Source organism: Rutilus rutilus (assembly GCF_951802725.1).
Source record: "Rutilus rutilus genome assembly, chromosome: 21".
Taxonomy (NCBI): domain Eukaryota; kingdom Metazoa; phylum Chordata; class Actinopteri; order Cypriniformes; family Leuciscidae; genus Rutilus; species Rutilus rutilus.
This window is the reverse complement of record NC_140226.1, coordinates 19,162,770-19,179,469: the sequence shown is the minus strand read 5'-3', so window position 1 is coordinate 19,179,469 and position 16,700 is coordinate 19,162,770.

Here is a 16,700-nt window from a genome sequence, read left to right as displayed (position 1 = left end):
ACTGTCCTATCATAATAAAAGGCAAAAAAATATATTCTTTAAACTGATGCAAGTTAAGCTCCATCCACACACCAAAATAAAATCAGCATTTTTTAAGCCATTACATCGATTCCGACAGCTGTTTTTTTTGCCGTCGGATTCTGTTCCCCCCATATTTCTGACACACTGAGGTTCTAATATTTCTCAAATTGATGCTGTTTAAGCTCCATCCACACACAGAAAGGAATAAGCATTTTTTAAGCCGATACATCAACATCTCTCATCATTGGGGTGGGGGAACGGATTTCGACAGCTGAACTATTTGCCGTCGGATTCTGTTCCCCCTATGTTTCTTACACAATGAGGTTCTAATATTGATGACATTGCAGCTGATTACTAGACCCAATAGCCTAGTGGGCAGTGCACTCTGCGTTAACATGCGTTGTTTTTCAGCTTATTGCGACCCGAGTTCAAGGCCCGGGCCCTCGAAATTTTTTGATACTATACTGTCCTATCATAATAAAAGGCAAAATAATATATTCTTTAAACTGATGCAAGTTAAGCTCCATCCACACACCAAAATAAAATCAGCATTTTTTAAGCCATTACATCAACACCTCTCATAATGGGAGTGGGGGAACGGATTCCGACAGCTGTTTTTTTTGCCGTCGGATTCTGTTCCCCCCATATTTCTGACACACTGAGGTTCTAATATTTCTCAAATTGATGCTGTTTAAGCTCCATCCACACACAGAAAGGAATAAGCATTTTTTAAGCCGATACATCAACATCTCTCATCATTGGGGTGGGGGAACGGATTTCGACAGCTGAACTATTTGCCGTCGGATTCTGTTCCCCCTATGTTTCTTACACAATGAGGTTCTAATATTTATGACATTGCAACTGATTATTAGACCCAATAGCCTAGTGGTCAGTGCACTCTGCGTTAACATTTGTTGTTTTTCAGCTTATTGCGACCCGAGTTCAAGGCCCGGGCCCTCGAAATTTCTTGATACTATACTGTCCTATCATAATAAAAGGCAAAAAAATATATTCTTTAAACTGATGCAAGTTAAGCTCCATCCACACACCAAAATAAAATCAGCATTTTTTAAGCCGATACATCAACATCTCTCATCATTGGGGTGGGGGAACGGATTTCGACAGCTGAACTATTTGCCGTCGGATTCTGTTCCCCCTATGTTTCTTACACAATGAGGTTCTAATATTGATGACATTGCAGCTGATTACTAAACCCAATAGCCTAGTGGTCAGTGCACTCTGCATTAACATTCATTGTTTTTCAGCTTATTGCGACCCGAGTTCAAGGCCCGGGCCCTCGAAATTTCTTGATACTATACTGTCCTATCATAATAAAAGGAAAAAATATATATTCTTTAAACTGATGCAAGTTAAGCTCCATCCACACACCAAAATAAAATCAGCATTTTTTAAGCCATTACATCAACACCTCTCATAATGGGAGTGGGGGAACGGATTCCGACAGCTGTTTTTTTTGCCGTCGGATTCTGTTCCCCCCATATTTCTGACACACTGAGGTTCTAATATTTCTCAAATTGATGCTGTTTAAGCTCCATCCACACACAGAAAGGAATAAGCATTTTTTAAGCCGATACATCAACATCTCTCATCATTGGGGTGGGGGAACGGATTTCGACAGCTGAACTATTTGCCGTCGGATTCTGTTCCCCCTATGTTTCTTACACAATGAGGTTCTAATATTGATGACATTGCAGCTGATTACTAGACCCAATAGCCTAGTGGTCAGTGCACTCTGCGTTAACATTTGTTGTTTTTCAGCTTATTGCGACCCGAGTTCAAGGCCCGGGCCCTCGAAATTTCTTGATACTATACTGTCCTATCATAATAAAAGGCAAAAAAATATATTCTTTAAACTGATGCAAGTTAAGCTCCATCCACACACCAAAATAAAATCAGCATTTTTTAAGCCATTACATCGATTCCGACAGCTGTTTTTTTTGCCGTCGGATTCTGTTCCCCCCATATTTCTGACACACTGAGGTTCTAATATTTCTCAAATTGATGCTGTTTAAGCTCCATCCACACACAGAAAGGAATAAGCATTTTTTAAGCCGATACATCAACATCTCTCATCATTGGGGTGGGGGAACGGATTTCGACAGCTGAACTATTTGCCGTCGGATTCTGTTCCCCCTATGTTTCTTACACAATGAGGTTCTAATATTGATGACATTGCAGCTGATTACTAGACCCAATAGCCTAGTGGTCAGTGCACTCTGCGTTAACATGCGTTGTTTTTCAGCTTATTGCGACCCGAGTTCAAGGCCCGGGCCCTCGAAATTTCTTGATACTATACTGTCCTATCATAATAAAAGGCAAAAAAATATATTCTTTAAACTGATGCAAGTTAAGCTCCATCCACACACCAAAATAAAATCAGCATTTTTTAAGCCATTACATCGATTCCGACAGCTGTTTTTTTTGCCGTCGGATTCTGTTCCCCCCATATTTCTGACACACTGAGGTTCTAATATTTCTCAAATTGATGCTGTTTAAGCTCCATCCACACACAGAAAGGAATAAGCATTTTTTAAGCCGATACATCAACATCTCTCATCATTGGGGTGGGGGAACGGATTTCGACAGCTGAACTATTTGCCGTCGGATTCTGTTCCCCCTATGTTTCTTACACAATGAGGTTCTAATATTGATGACATTGCAGCTGATTACTAGACCCAATAGCCTAGTGGTCAGTGCACTCTGCGTTAACATTCGTTGTTTTTCAGCTTATTGCGACCCGAGTTCAAGGCCCGGGCCCTCGAAATTTTTTGATACTATACTGTCCTATCATAATAAAAGGCAAAATAATATATTCTTTAAACTGATGCAAGTTAAGCTCCATCCACACACCAAAATAAAATCAGCATTTTTTAAGCCATTACATCAACACCTCTCATAATGGGAGTGGGGGAACGGATTCCGACAGCTGTTTTTTTTGCCGTCGGATTCTGTTCCCCCCATATTTCTGACACACTGAGGTTCTAATATTTCTCAAATTGATGCTGTTTAAGCTCCATCCACACACAGAAAGGAATAAGCATTTTTTAAGCCGATACATCAACATCTCTCATCATTGGGGTGGGGGAACGGATTTCGACAGCTGAACTATTTGCCGTCGGATTCTGTTCCCCCTATGTTTCTTACACAATGAGGTTCTAATATTGATGACATTGCAGCTGATTACTAGACCCAATAGCCTAGTGGTCAGTGCACTCTGCGTTAACATTCGTTGTTTTTCAGCTTATTGCGACCCGAGTTCAAGGCCCGGCCCGGGCCCTCGAAATTTCTTGATACTATACTGTCCTATCATAATAAAAGGCAAAAAAATATATTCTTTAAACTGATGCAAGTTAAGCTCCATCCACACACCAAAATAAAATCAGCATTTTTTAAGCCATTACATCGATTCCGACAGCTGTTTTTTTTGCCGTCGGATTCTGTTCCCCCATATTTCTGACACACTGAGGTTCTAATATTTCTCAAATTGATGCTGTTTAAGCTCCATCCACACACAGAAAGGAATAAGCATTTTTTAAGCCGATACATCAACATCTCTCATCATTGGGGTGGGGGAACGGATTTCGACAGCTGAACTATTTGCCGTCGGATTCTGTTCCCCCTATGTTTCTTACACAATGAGGTTCTAATATTGATGACATTGCAGCTGATTACTAGACCCAATAGCCTAGTGGTCAGTGCACTCTGTGTTAACATTCATTGGTTTTCAGCTAATTGCGACCCGAGTTCAAGGCCCGGGCCCTCGAAATTTCTTGATACTATACTGTCCTATCATAATAAAAGGCAAAAAAATATATTCTTTAAACTGATGCAAGTTAAGCTCCATCCACACACCAAAATAAAATCAGCATTTTTTAAGCCATTACATCAACACCTCTCATAATGGGAGTGGGGGAACGGATTCCGACAGCTGTTTTTTTTGCCGTCGGATTCTGTTCCCCCCATATTTCTGACACACTGAGGTTCTAATATTTCTCAAATTTATGCTGTTTAAGCTCCATCCACACACAGAAAGGAATAAGCATTTTTTAAGCCGATACATCAACATCTCTCATCATTGGGGTGGGGGAACGGATTTCGACAGCTGAACTATTTGCCGTCGGATTCTGTTCCCCCTATGTTTCTTACACAATGAGGTTCTAATATTGATGACATTGCAGCTGATTACTAGACCCAATAGCCTAGTGGTCAGTGCACTCTGCGTTAACATTTGTTGTTTTTCAGCTTATTGCGACCCGAGTTCAAGGCCCGGGCCCTCGAAATTTCTTGATACTATACTGTCCTATCATAATAAAAGGCAAAAAAATATATTCTTTAAACTGATGCAAGTTAAGCTCCATCCACACACCAAAATAAAATCAGCATTTTTTAAGCCATTACATCGATTCCGACAGCTGTTTTTTTTGCCGTCGGATTCTGTTCCCCCCATATTTCTGACACACTGAGGTTCTAATATTTCTCAAATTGATGCTGTTTAAGCTCCATCCACACACAGAAAGGAATAAGCATTTTTTAAGCCGATACATCAACATCTCTCATCATTGGGGTGGGGGAACGGATTTCGACAGCTGAACTATTTGCCGTCGGATTCTGTTCCCCCTATGTTTCTTACACAATGAGGTTCTAATATTGATGACATTGCAGCTGATTACTAGACCCAATAGCCTAGTGGTCAGTGCACTCTGCGTTAACATTCGTTGTTTTTCAGCTTATTGCGACCCGAGTTCAAGGCCCGGGCCCTCGAAATTTTTTGATACTATACTGTCCTATCATTATACAAGGCAAAATAATATATTCTTTAAACTGATGCAAGTTAAGCTCCATCCACACACCAAAATAAAATCAGCATTTTTTAAGCCATTACATCAACACCTCTCATAATGGGAGTGGGGGAACGGATTCCGACAGCTGTTTTTTTTGCCGTCGGATTCTGTTCCCCCCATATTTCTGACACACTGAGGTTCTAATATTTCTCAAATTGATGCTGTTTAAGCTCCATCCACACACAGAAAGGAATAAGCATTTTTTAAGCCGATACATCAACATCTCTCATCATTGGGGTGGGGGAACGGATTTCGACAGCTGAACTATTTGCCGTCGGATTCTGTTCCCCCTATGTTTCTTACACAATGAGGTTCTAATATTGATGACATTGCAGCTGATTACTAGACCCAATAGCCTAGTGGTCAGTGCACTCTGCGTTAACATTCGTTGTTTTTCAGCTTATTGCGACCCGAGTTCAAGGCCCGGCCCGGGCCCTCGAAATTTCTTGATACTATACTGTCCTATCATAATAAAAGGCAAAAAAATATATTCTTTAAACTGATGCAAGTTAAGCTCCATCCACACACCAAAATAAAATCAGCATTTTTTAAGCCATTACATCGATTCCGACAGCTGGTTTTTTTGCCGTCGGATTCTGTTCCCCCATATTTCTGACACACTGAGGTTCTAATACTTCTCAAATTGATGCTGTTTAAGCTCCATCCACACACAGAAAGGAATAAGCATTTTTTAAGCCGATACATCAACATCTCTCATCATTGGGGTGGGGGAACGGATTTCGACAGCTGAACTATTTGCCGTCGGATTCTGTTCCCCCTATGTTTCTTACACAATGAGGTTCTAATATTGATGACATTGCAGCTGATTACTAGACCCAATAGCCTAGTGGTCAGTGCACTCTGCGTTAACATTCGTTGTTTTTCAGCTTATTGCGACCCGAGTTCAAGGCCCGGGCCCTCGAAATTTTTTGATACTATACTGTCCTATCATAATAAAAGGCAAAATAATATATTCTTTAAACTGATGCAAGTTAAGCTCCATCCACACACCAAAATAAAATCAGCATTTTTTAAGCCATTACATCAACACCTCTCATAATGGGAGTGGGGGAACGGATTCCGACAGCTGTTTTTTTTGCCGTCGGATTCTGTTCCCCCCATATTTCTGACACACTGAGGTTCTAATATTTCTCAAATTGATGCTGTTTAAGCTCCATCCACACACAGAAAGGAATAAGCATTTTTTAAGCCGATACATCAACATCTCTCATCATTGGGGTGGGGGAACGGATTTCGACAGCTGAACTATTTGCCGTCGGATTCTGTTCCCCCTATGTTTCTTACACAATGAGGTTCTAATATTTATGACATTGCAACTGATTATTAGACCCAATAGCCTAGTGGTCAGTGCACTCTGCGTTAACATTTGTTGTTTTTCAGCTTATTGCGACCCGAGTTCAAGGCCCGGGCCCTCGAAATTTCTTGATACTATACTGTCCTATCATAATAAAAGGCAAAAAAATATATTCTTTAAACTGATGCAAGTTAAGCTCCATCCACACACCAAAATAAAATCAGCATTTTTTAAGCCGATACATCAACATCTCTCATCATTGGGGTGGGGGAACGGATTTCGACAGCTGAACTATTTGCCGTCGGATTCTGTTCCCCCTATGTTTCTTACACAATGAGGTTCTAATATTGATGACATTGCAGCTGATTACTAGACCCAATAGCCTAGTGGTCAGTGCACTCTGCGTTAACATGCGTTGTTTTTCAGCTTATTGCGACCCGAGTTCAAGGCCCGGGCCCTCGAAATTTCTTGATACTATACTGTCCTATCATAATAAAAGGCAAAATAATATATTCTTTAAACTGATGCAAGTTAAGCTCCATCCACACACCAAAATAAAATCAGCATTTTTTAAGCCATTACATCAACACCTCTCATAATGGGAGTGGGGGAACGGATTCCGACAGCTGTTTTTTTTGCCGTCGGATTCTGTTCCCCCCATATTTCTGACACACTGAGGTTCTAATATTTCTCAAATTGATGCTGTTTAAGCTCCATCCACACACAGAAAGGAATAAGCATTTTTTAAGCCGATACATCAACATCTCTCATCATTGGGGTGGGGGAACGGATTTCGACAGCTGAACTATTTGCCGTCGGATTCTGTTCCCCCTATGTTTCTTACACAATGAGGTTCTAATATTTATGACATTGCAACTGATTATTAGACCCAATAGCCTAGTGGTCAGTGCACTCTGCGTTAACATTTGTTGTTTTTCAGCTTATTGCGACCCGAGTTCAAGGCCCGGGCCCTCGAAATTTCTTGATACTATACTGTCCTATCATAATAAAAGGCAAAAAAATATATTCTTTAAACTGATGCAAGTTAAGCTCCATCCACACACCAAAATAAAATCAGCATTTTTTAAGCCGATACATCAACATCTCTCATCATTGGGGTGGGGGAACGGATTTCGACAGCTGAACTATTTGCCGTCGGATTCTGTTCCCCCTATGTTTCTTACACAATGAGGTTCTAATATTGATGACATTGCAGCTGATTACTAAACCCAATAGCCTAGTGGTCAGTGCACTCTGCATTAACATTCATTGTTTTTCAGCTTATTGCGACCCGAGTTCAAGGCCCGGGCCCTCGAAATTTCTTGATACTATACTGTCCTATCATAATAAAAGGAAAAAATATATATTCTTTAAACTGATGCAAGTTAAGCTCCATCCACACACCAAAATAAAATCAGCATTTTTTAAGCCATTACATCAACACCTCTCATAATGGGAGTGGGGGAACGGATTCCGACAGCTGTTTTTTTTGCCGTCGGATTCTGTTCCCCCCATATTTCTGACACACTGAGGTTCTAATATTTCTCAAATTGATGCTGTTTAAGCTCCATCCACACACAGAAAGGAATAAGCATTTTTTAAGCCGATACATCAACATCTCTCATCATTGGGGTGGGGGAACGGATTTCGACAGCTGAACTATTTGCCGTCGGATTCTGTTCCCCCTATGTTTCTTACACAATGAGGTTCTAATATTGATGACATTGCAGCTGATTACTAGACCCAATAGCCTAGTGGTCAGTGCACTCTGCGTTAACATGCGTTGTTTTTCAGCTTATTGCGACCCGAGTTCAAGGCCCGGGCCCTCGAAATTTCTTGATACTATACTGTCCTATCATAATAAAAGGCAAAAAAATATATTCTTTAAACTGATGCAAGTTAAGCTCCATCCACACACCAAAATAAAATCAGCATTTTTTAAGCCATTACATCGATTCCGACAGCTGTTTTTTTTGCCGTCGGATTCTGTTCCCCCCATATTTCTGACACACTGAGGTTCTAATATTTCTCAAATTGATGCTGTTTAAGCTCCATCCACACACAGAAAGGAATAAGCATTTTTTAAGCCGATACATCAACATCTCTCATCATTGGGGTGGGGGAACGGATTTCGACAGCTGAACTATTTGCCGTCGGATTCTGTTCCCCCTATGTTTCTTACACAATGAGGTTCTAATATTGATGACATTGCAGCTGATTACTAGACCCAATAGCCTAGTGGTCAGTGCACTCTGCGTTAACATTCGTTGTTTTTCAGCTTATTGCGACCCGAGTTCAAGGCCCGGGCCCTCGAAATTTTTTGATACTATACTGTCCTATCATAATAAAAGGCAAAATAATATATTCTTTAAACTGATGCAAGTTAAGCTCCATCCACACACCAAAATAAAATCAGCATTTTTTAAGCCATTACATCAACACCTCTCATAATGGGAGTGGGGGAACGGATTCCGACAGCTGTTTTTTTTGCCGTCGGATTCTGTTCCCCCCATATTTCTGACACACTGAGGTTCTAATATTTCTCAAATTGATGCTGTTTAAGCTCCATCCACACACAGAAAGGAATAAGCATTTTTTAAGCCGATACATCAACATCTCTCATCATTGGGGTGGGGGAACGGATTTCGACAGCTGAACTATTTGCCGTCGGATTCTGTTCCCCCTATGTTTCTTACACAATGAGGTTCTAATATTGATGACATTGCAGCTGATTACTAGACCCAATAGCCTAGTGGTCAGTGCACTCTGCGTTAACATTCGTTGTTTTTCAGCTTATTGCGACCCGAGTTCAAGGCCCGGCCCGGGCCCTCGAAATTTCTTGATACTATACTGTCCTATCATAATAAAAGGCAAAAAAATATATTCTTTAAACTGATGCAAGTTAAGCTCCATCCACACACCAAAATAAAATCAGCATTTTTTAAGCCATTACATCGATTCCGACAGCTGTTTTTTTTGCCGTCGGATTCTGTTCCCCCATATTTCTGACACACTGAGGTTCTAATATTTCTCAAATTGATGCTGTTTAAGCTCCATCCACACACAGAAAGGAATAAGCATTTTTTAAGCCGATACATCAACATCTCTCATCATTGGGGTGGGGGAACGGATTTCGACAGCTGAACTATTTGCCGTCGGATTCTGTTCCCCCTATGTTTCTTACACAATGAGGTTCTAATATTGATGACATTGCAGCTGATTACTAGACCCAATAGCCTAGTGGTCAGTGCACTCTGTGTTAACATTCATTGGTTTTCAGCTAATTGCGACCCGAGTTCAAGGCCCGGGCCCTCGAAATTTCTTGATACTATACTGTCCTATCATAATAAAAGGCAAAAAAATATATTCTTTAAACTGATGCAAGTTAAGCTCCATCCACACACCAAAATAAAATCAGCATTTTTTAAGCCATTACATCAACACCTCTCATAATGGGAGTGGGGGAACGGATTCCGACAGCTGTTTTTTTTGCCGTCGGATTCTGTTCCCCCCATATTTCTGACACACTGAGGTTCTAATATTTCTCAAATTGATGCTGTTTAAGCTCCATCCACACACAGAAAGGAATAAGCATTTTTTAAGCCGATACATCAACATCTCTCATCATTGGGGTGGGGGAACGGATTTCGACAGCTGAACTATTTGCCGTCGGATTCTGTTCCCCCTATGTTTCTTACACAATGAGGTTCTAATATTGATGACATTGCAGCTGATTACTAGACCCAATAGCCTAGTGGTCAGTGCACTCTGCGTTAACATTTGTTGTTTTTCAGCTTATTGCGACCCGAGTTCAAGGCCCGGGCCCTCGAAATTTCTTGATACTATACTGTCCTATCATAATAAAAGGCAAAAAAATATATTCTTTAAACTGATGCAAGTTAAGCTCCATCCACACACCAAAATAAAATCAGCATTTTTTAAGCCATTACATCGATTCCGACAGCTGTTTTTTTTGCCGTCGGATTCTGTTCCCCCCATATTTCTGACACACTGAGGTTCTAATATTTTATCAAATTGATGCTGTTTAAGCTCCATCCACACACAGAAAGGAATAAGCATTTTTTAAGCCGATACATCAACATCTCTCATCATTGGGGTGGGGGAACGGATTTCGACAGCTGAACTATTTGCCGTCGGATTCTGTTCCCCCTATGTTTCTTACACAATGAGGTTCTAATATTGATGACATTGCAGGTGATTACTAGACCCAATAGCCTAGTGGTCAGTGCACTCTGCGTTAACATTCGTTGTTTTTCAGCTTATTGCGACCCGAGTTCAAGGCCCGGGCCCTCGAAATTTCTTGATACTATACTGTCCTATCATAATAAAAGGCAAAAAAAGATATTCTTTAAACTGATGCAAGTTAAGCTCCATCCACACACCAAAATAAAATCAGCATTTTTTAAGCCATTACATCAACACCTCTCATAATGGGAGTGGGGGAACGGATTCCGACAGCTGTTTTTTTTGCCGTCGGATTCTGTTCCCCCCATATTTCTGACACACTGAGGTTCTAATATTTCTCAAATTGATGCTGTTTAAGCTCCATCCACACACAGAAAGGAATAAGCATTTTTTAAGCCGATACATCAACATCTCTCATCATTGGGGTGGGGGAACGGATTTCGACAGCTGAACTATTTGCCGTCGGATTCTGTTCCCCCTATGTTTCTTACACAATGAGGTTCTAATATTGATGACATTGCAGCTGATTACTAGACCCAATAGCCTAGTGGTCAGTGCACTCTGCGTTAACATTCGTTGTTTTTCAGCTTATTGCGACCCGAGTTCAAGGCCCGGCCCGGGCCCTCGAAATTTCTTGATACTATACTGTCCTATCATAATAAAAGGCAAAAAAATATATTCTTTAAACTGATGCAAGTTAAGCTCCATCCACACACCAAAATAAAATCAGCATTTTTTAAGCCATTACATCGATTCCGACAGCTGGTTTTTTTGCCGTCGGATTCTGTTCCCCCATATTTCTGACACACTGAGGTTCTAATACTTCTCAAATTGATGCTGTTTAAGCTCCATCCACACACAGAAAGGAATAAGCATTTTTTAAGCCGATACATCAACATCTCTCATCATTGGGGTGGGGGAACGGATTTCGACAGCTGAACTATTTGCCGTCGGATTCTGTTCCCCCTATGTTTCTTACACAATGAGGTTCTAATATTGATGACATTGCAGCTGATTACTAGACCCAATAGCCTAGTGGTCAGTGCACTCTGTGTTAACATTCATTGGTTTTCAGCTAATTGCGACCCGAGTTCAAGGCCCGGGCCCTCGAAATTTCTTGATACTATACTGTCCTATCATAATAAAAGGCAAAAAAATATATTCTTTAAACTGATGCAAGTTAAGCTCCATCCACACACCAAAATAAAATCAGCATTTTTTAAGCCATTACATCAACACCTCTCATAATGGGAGTGGGGGAACGGATTCCGACAGCTGTTTTTTTTGCCGTCGGATTCTGTTCCCCCCATATTTCTGACACACTGAGGTTCTAATATTTCTCAAATTGATGCTGTTTAAGCTCCATCCACACACAGAAAGGAATAAGCATTTTTTAAGCCGATACATCAACATCTCTCATCATTGGGGTGGGGGAACGGATTTCGACAGCTGAACTATTTGCCGTCGGATTCTGTTCCCCCTATGTTTCTTACACAATGAGGTTCTAATATTGATGACATTGCAGCTGATTACTAGACCCAATAGCCTAGTGGTCAGTGCACTCTGCGTTAACATTTGTTGTTTTTCAGCTTATTGCGACCCGAGTTCAAGGCCCGGGCCCTCGAAATTTCTTGATACTATACTGTCCTATCATAATAAAAGGCAAAAAAATATATTCTTTAAACTGATGCAAGTTAAGCTCCATCCACACACCAAAATAAAATCAGCATTTTTTAAGCCATTACATCGATTCCGACAGCTGTTTTTTTCGCCGTCGGATTCTGTTCCCCCCATATTTCTGACACACTGAGGTTCTAATATTTTATCAAATTGATGCTGTTTAAGCTCCATCCACACACAGAAAGGAATAAGCATTTTTTAAGCCGATACATCAACATCTCTCATCATTGGGGTGGGGGAACGGATTTCGACAGCTGAACTATTTGCCGTCGGATTCTGTTCCCCCTATGTTTCTTACACAATGAGGTTCTAATATTGATGACATTGCAGGTGATTACTAGACCCAATAGCCTAGTGGTCAGTGCACTCTGCGTTAACATTCGTTGTTTTTCAGCTTATTGCGACCCGAGTTCAAGGCCCGGGCCCTCGAAATTTCTTGATACTATACTGTCCTATCATAATAAAAGGCAAAAAAATATATTCTTTAAACTGATGCAAGTTAAGCTCCATCCACACACCAAAATAAAATCAGCATTTTTTAAGCCATTACATCGATTCCGACAGCTGTTTTTTTCGCCGTCGGATTCTGTTCACCCCATATTTCTGACACACTGAGGTTCTAATATTTTATCAAATTGATGCTGTTTAAGCTCCATCCACACACAGAAAGGAATAAGCATTTTTTAAGCCGATACATCAACATCTCTCATCATTGGGGTGGGGGAACGGATTTCGACAGCTGAACTATTTGCCGTCGGATTCTGTTCCCCCTATGTTTCTTACACAATGAGGTTCTAATATTGATGACATTGCAGGTGATTACTAGACCCAATAGCCTAGTGGTCAGTGCACTCTGCGTTAACATTCGTTGTTTTTCAGCTTATTGCGACCCGAGTTCAAGGCCCGGGCCCTCGAAATTTCTTGATACTATACTGTCCTATCATAATAAAAGGCAAAAAAAGATATTCTTTAAACTGATGCAAGTTAAGCTCCATCCACACACCAAAATAAAATCAGCATTTTTTAAGCCATTACATCGATTCCGACAGCTGTTTTTTTTGCCGTCGGATTCTGTTCCCCCCATATTTCTGACACACTGAGGTTCTAATATTTCTCAAATTGATGCTGTTTAAGCTCCATCCACACACAGAAAGGAATAAGCATTTTTTAAGCCGATACATCAACATCTCTCATCATTGGGGTGGGGGAACGGATTTCGACAGCTGAACTATTTGCCGTCGGATTCTGTTCCCCCTATGTTTCTTACACAATGAGGTTCTAATATTTATGACATTGCAACTGATTATTAGACCCAATAGCCTAGTGGTCAGTGCACTCTGCGTTAACATTTGTTGTTTTTCAGCTTATTGCGACCCGAGTTCAAGGCCCGGGCCCTCGAAATTTCTTGATACTATACTGTCCTATCATAATAAAAGGCAAAAAAATATATTCTTTAAACTGATGCAAGTTAAGCTCCATCCACACACCAAAATAAAATCAGCATTTTTTAAGCCATTACATCGATTCCGACAGCTGTTTTTTTTGCCGTCGGATTCTGTTCCCCCCATATTTCTGACACACTGAGGTTCTAATATTTCTCAAATTGATGCTGTTTAAGCTCTATCCACACACAGAAAGGAATAAGCATTTTTTAAGCCGATACATCAACATCTCTCATCATTGGGGTGGGGGAACGGATTTCGACAGCTGAACTATTTGCCGTCGGATTCTGTTCCCCCTATGTTTCTTACACAATGAGGTTCTAATATTGATGACATTGCAGCTGATTACTAGACCCAATAGCCTAGTGGTCAGTGCACTCTGCGTTAACATTTGTTGTTTTTCAGCTTATTGCGACCCGAGTTCAAGGCCCGGGCCCTCGAAATTTCTTGATACTATACTGTCCTATCATAATAAAAGGCAAAAAAATATATTCTTTAAACTGATGCAAGTTAAGCTCCATCCACACACCAAAATAAAATCAGCATTTTTTAAGCCGATACATCAACATCTCTCATCATTGGGGTGGGGGAACGGATTTCGACAGCTGAACTATTTGCCGTCGGATTCTGTTCCCCCTATGTTTCTTACACAATGAGGTTCTAATATTGATGACATTGCAGCTGATTACTAAACCCAATAGCCTAGTGGTCAGTGCACTCTGCATTAACATTCATTGTTTTTCAGCTTATTGCGACCCGAGTTCAAGGCCCGGGCCCTCGAAATTTCTTGATACTATACTGTCCTATCATAATAAAAGGAAAAAATATATATTCTTTAAACTGATGCAAGTTAAGCTCCATCCACACACCAAAATAAAATCAGCATTTTTTAAGCCATTACATCAACACCTCTCATAATGGGAGTGGGGGAACGGATTCCGACAGCTGTTTTTTTTGCCGTCGGATTCTGTTCCCCCCATATTTCTGACACACTGAGGTTCTAATATTTCTCAAATTGATGCTGTTTAAGCTCCATCCACACACAGAAAGGAATAAGCATTTTTTAAGCCGATACATCAACATCTCTCATCATTGGGGTGGGGGAACGGATTTCGACAGCTGAACTATTTGCCGTCGGATTCTGTTCCCCCTATGTTTCTTACACAATGAGGTTCTAATATTGATGACATATCAGCTGATTACTAGACCCAATAGCCTAGTGGTCAGTGCACTCTGCGTTAACATTTGTTGTTTTTCAGCTTATTGCGACCCGAGTTCAAGGCCCGGGCCCTCGAAATTTCTTGATACTATACTGTCCTATCATAATAAAAGGCAAAAAAATATATTCTTTAAACTGATGCAAGTTAAGCTCCATCCACACACCAAAATAAAATCAGCATTTTTTAAGCCATTACATCGATTCCGACAGCTGTTTTTTTTGCCGTCGGATTCTGTTCCCCCCATATTTCTGACACACTGAGGTTCTAATATTTCTCAAATTGATGCTGTTTAAGCTCCATCCACACACAGAAAGGAATAAGCATTTTTTAAGCCGATACATCAACATCTCTCATCATTGGGGTGGGGGAACGGATTTCGACAGCTGAACTATTTGCCGTCGGATTCTGTTCCCCCTATGTTTCTTACACAATGAGGTTCTAATATTGATGACATTGCAGCTGATTACTAGACCCAATAGCCTAGTGGTCAGTGCACTCTGCGTTAACATTTGTTGTTTTTCAGCTTATTGCGACCCGAGTTCAAGGCCCGGGCCCTCGAAATTTCTTGATACTATACTGTCCTATCATAATAAAAGGCAAAAAAATATATTCTTTAAACTGATGCAAGTTAAGCTCCATCCACACACCAAAATAAAATCAGCATTTTTTAAGCCATTACATCGATTCCGACAGCTGTTTTTTTTGCCGTCGGATTCTGTTCCCCCCATATTTCTGACACACTGAGGTTCTAATATTTCTCAAATTGATGCTGTTTAAGCTCCATCCACACACAGAAAGGAATAAGCATTTTTTAAGCCGATACATCAACATCTCTCATCATTGGGGTGGGGGAACGGATTTCGACAGCTGAACTATTTGCCGTCGGATTCTGTTCCCCCTATGTTTCTTACACAATGAGGTTCTAATATTGATGACATTGCAGCTGATTACTAGACCCAATAGCCTAGTGGTCAGTGCACTCTGCGTTAACATTCGTTGTTTTTCAGCTTATTGCGACCCGAGTTCAAGGCCCGGGCCCTCGAAATTTTTTGATACTATACTGTCCTATCATAATAAAAGGCAAAATAATATATTCTTTAAACTGATGCAAGTTAAGCTCCATCCACACACCAAAATAAAATCAGCATTTTTTAAGCCATTACATCAACACCTCTCATAATGGGAGTGGGGGAACGGATTCCGACAGCTGGTTTTTTTGCCGTCGGATTCTGTTCCCCCCATATTTCTGACACACTGAGGTTCTAATATTTCTCAAATTGATGCTGTTTAAGCTCCATCCACACACAGAAAGGAATAAGCATTTTTTAAGCCGATACATCAACATCTCTCATCATTGGGGTGGGGGAACGGATTTCGACAGCTGAACTATTTGCCGTCGGATTCTGTTCCCCCTATGTTTCTTACACAATGAGGTTCTAATATTGATGACATTGCAGCTGATTACTAGACCCAATAGCCTAGTGGTCAGTGCACTCTGCTTTAACATTCGTTGTTTTTCAGCTTATTGCGACCCGAGTTCAAGGCCCGGCCCGGGCCCTCGAAATTTCTTGATACTATACTGTCCTATCATAATAAAAGGCAAAAAAAATATATTCTTTAAACTGATGCAAGTTAAGCTCCATCCACACACCAAAATAAAATCAGCATTTTTTAAGCCGATACATCAACATCTCTCATCATTGGGGTGGGGGAACGGATTTCGACAGCTGAACTATTTGCCGTCGGATTCTGTTCCCCCTATGTTTCTTACACAATGAGGTTCTAATATTGATGACATTGCAGCTGATTACTAGACCCAATAGCCTAGTGGTCAGTGCACTCTGCGTTAACATTTGTTGTTTTTCAGCTTATTGCGACCCGAGTTCAAGGCCCGGGCCCTCGAAATTTCTTGATACTATACTGTCCTATCATAATAAAAGGCAAAAAAATATAT